Here is a 6,967-nt window from a genome sequence, read left to right as displayed (position 1 = left end):
CCAACTCCCCAAGGGTAATGCACGGTTTTAGCTCAGTCCCAGGGGGATGGGGCACAGCCTTGACTGGGAGGGGTAGTTGGGATGGCTAAAGATTTCTTCAGAGGGAGTGCACAGCTTCAGCTGGAGCCTGAGGTGGTTGGGGGGCAGGGCACAGTAGCAACTGGGAGGGATGAACAAGCATCTTAGCCCCTCAGGATAGGGTGTAACAACTGCTTACAGCTCAGCTTGGGACATCAAGCTACTGGGTGGGAGTGGTTCAGTGACACCTTAGCCTCTGGGATAAAAGAGTGTCATTCACGCCTGGGCTAAGACACCCTGCAGCAGCAGTTCAGTTCCAAGGGGGTGTAGCACAGTAGCCACATTGGCCACAGAGGGTGGGGCATAGCATTGGCTCCCCTGGGGGGAGCACAACTGTGTGTACTCCAGGCAGCTCCCTCAGCTGGGCTTAGTGCTTGTGAGGACTGTTGGGGTCCCCAGTGACAAAAATTAAAGGTGTCCAAAGTTTTGATGGGGGCTGCTGGGGTCCTCTTGCCCACCTTTTCCCTTCAAGGAGAAGTTCCTTCTGGCTCCCAGCTGATCCTGGCTGGGGGATGGGGTGATGGAGGCTGGGGTTTCCTTCTGTTCTTTATGTGGCTATGTTGAATTTCTGTGCTCATTAGGGTTTCTGTTACCCCTTCGACATGCTCTGGCACTCTTCTTTTGTTATTTTGTCCAGATGTAGTTGTTTTGTCTGTCTTTATGAGACAGATGAGTGGGAAGGTCTTCCAGTTGGCCATCTTTCTGTCCCTCCTCAAAAATGTACTGTGTTAAAGCTGGTAGCAGAGTTCCTGTCTGGGTAAGATTTTCCTTTGTTGAGGAAAATTTGCTATTAGCTTCTTTAAGTATGAGAGTGTGCTCCTGATCACTCTGCCCCCCTGCACCTGCTGNTTCCATGGTCTAGACCATGGAAGTGGAGGTAAGTCCACCTTTGTTGGAGTGAGCAGGACTGAAGCCATGTTGGGACCTAAAACTGCATGGGCTCTAGAAGATTTTGAAAGGACATTTTTTTTTTTTTTTTTTCCCTTGGCATGTGTTTCTCTGAGTTCCTTCTTTTCCCATGGTTATTTGATATTTTGCACCTTGGTTTTGGGGTGAGGTGACATTATTTACATGAATGTATAGTTATTTTCCAGTTAGCCTGGAGCTGCAGACTTGCACGTATTATCTAAGGGAAACAAGGAAGACATCGATAAAGCTACGCTGATGACACCCCGCCAGCAGGACCCTGAAATAACAAAAGGACAAGAGCAGAAACCAGATGAGCCTTGGTGAGACTGCACTTGGCCCCTTGCACATCCTCCTCCCTCCGGCTTTTCATTTCCCACGTTCCATTCCCTTAACTCCTCTTCAACTGCCTCCCCCCAAACCCTAAAGCAGGGAGACTGTTCTCGTCTGTCTCCTCAGATATCTGATGATAAATTTCCTGGCCTTGCAACCAACATTTGGGACTGAGGAGTCTTTTGTTTCTGAGCAGAGAGCAGTGGGACCTGGACTCTGGTAACACTTTGAACATATAAATAAGGACTATACGTAGAAGGCTTGTTAAAGCGCAGATTGCTGGGCTTTGCCCGCTGAGTTTCTGATTCAGTTGGTCTGGAGCAGGACCCAAGAATTTGCATTTTTAACAATTCTTTGTTGATGCTGTTGCTTAGGGACCACAAGAGATAGCAGAACAACAAAGCTGGAGGAGCCAGAGTCCCTGGATGCTCATGTGGAGCTAAGCCAATTAACCCCTGTCCACTTCTGGACCGATACTATAAGGGTGGAATAAACACATATCTTGTTTGAGCCACAGTGTGTTTGTGTCTCTGTTATGGCAGCTGAGCTTGCATCTTACCTAATACAAATATTACAGGTAAGGGTTACACAGGAAGGCTGGGGGACAGGGAACTCCTGTGCAAGCAGGCTTTTAGGTTCAACATGGGTGATTTTTATTTGGAAAAATAATAAAACAGAGGCAATTTCTTGTTTAATACTATAATTACTTCTCTTATGAGAGTATCACGGGTAGGCAGTGGACTGAAAACATTCTTTCCACATCTCCCTCAGTGCTTCCTTTCTTGTCTTGGGAAAATCTAAAAACTTGCATGCCCTGGTATTCTCATTTGTTAAGTAAGGGTATGTGATTTCAGTGTCATTGTTCAAGGAAGGGTACTTTGGGCATTATCTTAGAACTTATTGGAAATTCCAACATTTACTGAATGCTTACTAGGAACCAGATACTATGTACTGTATGTGCATTATATCATTTATTCTTATAATCACTCTGTGAGGAAGCATTACTGGTATTTCCATTTTGCAGATGAAGGAACTGAGGTTTGGAGGGATCAAATAACAGGTCAAGATTCCAGTCTAGGTCTGCCAGATAGAAACCTGCCTTGGGAACTGTTAGTTGGTGAGGAGAAAAGGGCATGGAGTTTAAAAGGGGACAAATGGCTTTGGGTTGCCTGGATTTAAGGCTGTGAGAATTTGCTACCAAATAGGGACACTGGATTTCAATACAGTGTTGAGTTTAGTAAGTAATTTGGGTTGCCTGGATTTAAGGCTGTGAGAATTTGCTACCAAATAGGGACACTGGATTTCAATACAGTGTTGAGTTTAGAAAGTAATCATTTGTCTGTAGAGTCAACAATGAGGGAGCCCGTCTGGCAGCAGTTTCAAGCTGCAATCATGGTAATTTTCCTAGTTACCTGCCTTGGGAGCAATATCAACCCCAGCAAACACAGGCCAGCGTGAGTGGGAAGCATTCACCACCATCAGAACAAACCCATACGTCTCTCCAGAAGCCACTCTTGGTTCTGTGCCTCTGGCTGCATCTTAGAATCAATTTTCTTCCCAAACTCCTGTTGTTCCTTGAAAATTTGCTTGTTCTGTTTCTCATTATTTCCCTCATCTGTCCATATCAGAGAAACAATTTCTGAGTTAATCAACAGTTAATCTCATCCTTACTTTGATGGGGTTACTAAGATCAAGCAGTGCCAACAGCAGAGAGTGTATCTTGAGTGCAACACAGACCCTAGGAATGATGACTATTTTACGTTAATTCAAAACTGTGTGAGCCACTGTTCCTATATGTGCTGGTTAGTCATTTTTTAAAAACTAGAGGCCCATAACACCCTCACTTTGACTTTATTCCTACATTTCAAGGCTTTAGGTTGTGGATTTATAAACTTTTTCCATAAAAAGCCAGATAGCAAACATGGTCTCTGTTCCAGCTATTCAACTTTGCTCTTGGTAATGGGAGAGCAGCCATACACAGTATGTAAACAAATGAGCATGGCTGTGTTCCAATAAAACTTTATTTACAAAAGCAGGTGGTGGCTGGATTTGGGCCCTGGGCTATAGTTTGCCTACACTGTTTTCGATGAAGATAGCAATTTATTCAGTCAAAATTTAAGAGGGCCCAAAGCTGCTGGGATGTAGCTGGTGCCAGTGTTTATAGACTCAACATTCAAAGCAGTCTTGATATTCTAGCCTTTGCTCAAGACACCAAGATTAAAGGCAGTAGGGATAAACAGACAATTATGCATTTTTGGTTCGAAATGAGACCTATGAGTATGTAGGGTGAGATAAAGTTGCTGGGAGGGAATTTGCGTGAAAAAGATCTGAGGCCTTACTTTACCTTAAAGTCTATGAGTCTGGGAGGCCTGACTTCCTGGAGAACAGCTCATCTTGGGCTGTATAGCTGCCTGCCTGAGCGTGTATCAGAGACCTAATAGTCCTTCTGGGTTCATTGCTGGTTGGATCACACCTGGAGTGTGGTGTTCAATTCAGACACCTCATTTTGAGAGTCCATTGACAAAGTTCATCTAAAGGAGGGAGACCAAGATAGTTAGGGGCTGGGACACCATCCTCTGTGAGAAATAGTGAACTGAACTCAGTATCTTTAGTTGAGGAAGAGAGGACTGAATCAAGCAATCGTCATTACCTTCATTTATCTGGATTTCTGTCACGAAATGGAGTGGAACTCGTGTCCAGCTCAAGGGTCATGGTGCTTGCACACAGCAACTGTACAATTAGTGCTTCACTGAACAATGTGCAGAGAGGTCACAGGAAGAGAGAGTCAGTCTTGGGATAAGGGTAAACGTTCTAACAGCAAGAGTTGTTCATTAATGGAATGGTTGCTTTCGTGGTTTTTATCGAGCACCAGGTTAGTGCCGGGCATCAAAGAGTCAGTGAGATGCGACAATGGTTTTCTCTGTGCAGTGGGAAACCAAATTTTTGATACTATAACAAAATGGACTTTAAACAAAGATAAAAAGAGTGAGACCAGATGGGTTATTTTGATTGTTTGTAAAATCCAATAAAAATATCCTCTGTAGTGTATGTTTTTGGCTGGGCAGGCATTCAAGTATCGAGGGTGATAATAACACTATTTCCAGCAAATTGCTTGTTATCATTCAATAGAGAAGAGAGAGAGAAAGTAATGTAAGTGCTGATAAGTTTGTCAGGTGGCCAATACCACCTGGATGCCCTCGTCAAGTTCTTAGAACAGTGGAGAATATTTCAGAAACGTGTCAGAGAGTGATTCTTAACTTTATTAGGAGTGCTATAAGAATAGTGAAGTCCTCTTTGTTATAGAACAGACGCTCTCCCTATTCTCCAGACTCTGTTATCCTCTGGGTCATGTCATGGAGCATTTGCTACGTGCCCAGAAAAGGGCTAAGCATTTTACATACAGAATATGGGTTCATTTATTCCTCTATAGCAGTGGTTCTCAACGAAGGACAATTTGCCTCCAAGGGGACATCTGGCAATATCTGGAGATATTTTGGTTGTCATAACTGAGAAAGGAGGAAGTTGTACTGGAATCTAGTGGTTGGGGGCCGTGGATGTTGCTAAACATCCTACCATGCATAGGAAAGCCCCACAATGGAGAATTACCTGGCTTCAAATTGTTGATAATTCTGAGGTTGAGAAACCCTGCTTTATAGGACAGTAGGCACTATTATCATACCTATCTTATGGATGGGGAAACTGAGAAGTTAAATAACTGACCCAAATTCCTCCACAGCCAGAAAACTGGATAACCATTTTACTGTCTTGCTCTTTGTTTATTTAGCAATGTTATAATGCATGCAGCCTAGGAGGTACTGTGTGTGGTTGTTATATGTGGCACTAGCCCCAAAATGGAATTCAACTTTCATTTTTGATTTTGTACTTAATAAATACTGAAATAGTGAACAACTCAGCTCTCTGTTGATAAGTTTGTTAATGGAGTCAAATCAAAGATGTGGGGAGACTCTGGAGTCCTGGCAAAGAGAGGGCTCGATCCATTATTCTTTATTGCCTGTGGTGCCCCCAGTTGTTGGTTATTAAAAGTTCTAGCATCTTTCTCTCCCAGTGGTTTGAAATGTAGCCTCGCAGTCAGCTCTACAATATTCACAGCCTAATTAAGGAGGATGGGCTTACTGTGCCTCTTTACTACTTTCTCTACCACATAATCTGTTTGGTTTTTTTGGTCATTTTATTGCTAACTGCATTGTTGTGTCAGGGAAAGAAGATCAAGCTAAATCGGTTGATTTGCTGGTACCTGCTCCACAGACTGGTGGAGGGGACTGAAAGATTGCCCAGGAGAATAGTCTAGAGATAGCACTTTAAAAAATTCAGATTATTCTCTTCCCTAGGTGGAAAAGGTAGTTTGGTGAGTGCTGACTTCAGGGTTTAGTATTTTTCCCTAAGTACTTATTTCATAAGTTGTGAAATATGTCATCTTTGCCTCTGTCTTCTCTTGAGGGATTACTGCAGAACCTTGGATGGTCCATAAAAGGAGGTGAATTTTTGTGGAGCAGGATTCTCTTCCCTAGGTGGAAAAGGTAGTTTGGTGAGTGCTGACTTCAGGGTTTAGTATTTTTTCCTAAGTACTTATTTCATAAGTTGTGAAATATGTCATCTTTGCCTCTGTCTTCTCTTGAGGGATTACTGCAGAGCCTTGGATGGTCCATAAAAGGAGGTGAATTTTTGTGGAGCAGAGTGAGGCTATCTGGGTTTTATGGCCCTGTATGAGATGCCTGCTGCAAAATGTCTCATCTGTCCCCCTCTCCCTACCGCTCCCAAGAATTAAATTCACCATCAGACAGAGAGAAGCTCTCAAAGTCTCATTTATTACTGAGATTCGAAGCACTAAAATAACCACAGAGAAATGAGATTCCTTCTTCAGATTGTTAGGGAAGGAAGTGGATTGATCTGCGACTTCGAGGCATCTCCTCCAGTTAATCATTGCTGACTCTTTGCTGCCTGCAATCTCTATAAATCACTATGAAACTAGGAAGAGAAACGACATATGCGACATGGAGGGAAGTGGAAATAGGCTGTATATTTCTACATAGGGATGCTGAAACAGGAGCCCTGAGTTTTTAAGATGTAGCACCTGCATGCGGAAGGCAGGGAATGACAAATGTGTCTGAATCATTTGGTTAGCGAAGCTGGGCTCGCTTGGCTGATGGCTGTCTGACGTGCTCTGCCCTTTCCCATCTGCTTCACGAGTTCGTTGCCAGTAGAGAAACATGCATAGCTTAGAACCATGTTTCTGTCTTGCTTGATGTTTTGATAAATCACAAGAACCTTTGAATCAGCTGAAGGTGACTGCAGAAGGTATCTTTTCTGCGTTCTGTCCTGCCTCGGAGTTCTCTGATAAGCCGGTCCCTCTGTGACAAGACTAAGACAGGAATGCTCTTTCCTGACAAGGTGAGGATCAGGGAGGGCAGCTCTGATTTTCAACTGAGAAGGGTCTTCCTACATGCTGTGTGCACTTCCACAGTCTCAGCCATAGAACATTGAAAAAGAAATTGGGCTCACTTATGAGAACTCTCACAATACTTTGCAGAGACATTCTTTTCCTGGTGGCTCTGCCTAAAAGCATGAGACTCTCCTTCTTTTGGACAAGGCATCATTAAGTGTTCTTTTTTCTTTTTTTTGATTTTGCAAC

The sequence above is a fragment of the Galeopterus variegatus genome, unplaced genomic scaffold, assembly GCF_000696425.1.
Source record: "Galeopterus variegatus unplaced genomic scaffold, G_variegatus-3.0.2 Scaffold3231, whole genome shotgun sequence".
In the NCBI taxonomy this organism is placed as follows: Eukaryota; Metazoa; Chordata; class Mammalia; order Dermoptera; family Cynocephalidae; genus Galeopterus; species Galeopterus variegatus.
Note: the sequence above shows the minus strand (reverse complement) of the source record.